This window comes from Penaeus monodon, chromosome 18 (assembly GCF_015228065.2).
Source record: "Penaeus monodon isolate SGIC_2016 chromosome 18, NSTDA_Pmon_1, whole genome shotgun sequence".
In the NCBI taxonomy this organism is placed as follows: Eukaryota; Metazoa; Arthropoda; class Malacostraca; order Decapoda; family Penaeidae; genus Penaeus; species Penaeus monodon.
Window position 1 is genome coordinate 47,931,763 of NC_051403.1, and position 2,500 is coordinate 47,934,262.

The following is a 2,500-nucleotide window of genomic DNA, read 5'->3' on the forward strand; positions in this document are numbered from 1 at the left end:
CTCTCTCTCTCTCTCTCTCTCTCTCTCTCTCTCTCTCTCTCTCTCTCCTCTCTCTCTCTCTCTCTCTCTCTCTCCATACATACATACATACATAGGAGAAAAAGACCCGTTGCCGGGGGGGAAAGAAGGCGAGAGAGGGGAAGGATGAAGGGGGGGATCGAAAAGATGTTTTAGCAAGAGAAAAAGTGTCGGGGCTTAACCCAACATGCTTGGTAAAAGGAGGGGGGCTTAGCTGACAGGGAGGCGGAAAGGAGGAGTCTTAAGAACGATGCAAATAAAATGGCTATAAAAGGGAAACTTCGCTTAAAACTATAATACCAGTAACACAGAGAAAGGTCCAAACAAAAAGACTAGACACCCCCCCCCCTCCCAAGAAAATAGGAGCAGGCAAGCGAAGACCGAAAGAAACGGAGAAACGAGAGCCGAGAGGACGCTCTTTGAAAGCGCGAGATGAGGAGGACGGGGATGCCACCTTACGTAACCGATAATTAACATAACCTCTTGAAGTTTTTACCCGATTTTTTTATCAACCTGCAAGAGTTACTAGAAGTTCTGTGACCTTCAATTCAGTGACGTTTGAGGCGATCGTGTTCTCAGTTCTGCCTTTTTAATGCTATCTGTAGGCTCTGGAACAAACTGCCTTCACAGATCGTCACTTCTCCGACTCTTGATAAGTTTAAAAGATCAGCTAATATGTATTTGTTACGTAAATAGGTCATGATTTTCTATCCTTCATTCTTTCTTAGCTGTGGTTTGACCTGCACTGACACCTTTCGTGGTATAATCCTCGATTTTTTTTTCAGTGTAGCTCTTTATATGGCTTACCATAATAGTAATAATAATGATAATGACAATGATCATAATAATAATAATAATAATAAAATAATAATAATAATAATAATAATAATAATAATAATAATAATAATAATAATAATAATAATGATAATAATAATAATAATATTAATAGTGTTGCTGGCGATGTACGAATATGAACCGAATGATAATAGCAAAGATAATAATGATGATGATAATTGTAGTTATAATGATAACAATAACAATAGCAATAGTGATAATAATGATGATGATGAAAATGATAATAATAATAATAATAATGTAATAATAATAAATGATAATAATAATAATAATAATAATAATAATAGTAGTAGTAGTAGTAATGATGATAATCATGATAATAAAAATAAGAAAGATGATAATAACAAAAATCATAGTAATAATACCGACAAAACGTTTTTAATGTAGTAAAGGTAATATTTTATATCAATATCAATAACAATGGCATTAATAATAATAACAACAATGATGATAGTAATGTTAATGAAAATAATGATTATAATAACAATAATCATAATGATGATAGTAATGATAATAATGGTAATGGAAACACCAATAATAATGGTGATAAGTAACAATAAGAGTAATATTAATGAAGATGATGATCATAATAATGATAATTATAATAACGACAATACTGAAAATATAAAACACACACACACACACACACACACATATATGTGTGTGTGTGTGAGTATGTAAGTATGAATATTTACACACACACACACACACACACACACAACACATACACACACACAAACACACACACACACACACACACACACACACACACACATATATATATATATATATATATATATATATATATATATATATATATATATATATATAGAGAGAGAGAGAGAGAGAGAGAGAGAGAGAGAGAGAGAGAGAGAGAGAGAGAGAGAGAGAGAAATAGACTAGACATATGTGTTTATGTGCTTCTATATATGCATATATTACACTTATTTGTCTTCTAGTTTTGTTCGCTCGTTTGACTTGCTTGATCTAACTAAGATGCTGCTGATTTTTACTTCCACCTTCAATTTTTAATCTTTATATTGTCATTTTTCTCATTTCTCTCTATCTCTCTCTCTCTCTCTCTCTCTCTCTCTCTCTCTCTCTCTCTCTCTCTCTCTCTCTCATTTCTTCTTCTATTTCTTGGACTCTTCTGTTTTGCCATATGTCATGCTTCCTCATTTTCTTATCATTTTATTTAATCATATATCAGTGTTATAGGTTTACTATTTGCCTATATGTTACAAAAGCATTTTTCAATTCATTCCTTCGAAAACTCCAAACTCACTCATTATGCATTATTAGAATTGATTACCAATTCACTTATTTCCATTTGTTATGAGTATGTGCAAATTTCGCACATGGCATTAATATTCATCATTATTCCATTGCATATCGATTTCCTCTAACCCAGTGATTCCCAACCTCTTCTCTTCTCTCTTTATCATGAATTCACTCACAGAAGTTTCTGCGACATCCTTGCCGTCAGCATCTTGGTAATAATGATAATGAAGATGATGATTATGATAATAATGATGATAATAATAATAGTAATGATGGTGGTGGTGGTAGTAGTAGTAGTAGTAGTAGTAGTAGTAGTAGTAGTAGTAGTAGTAGTAGTAGTAGTAGT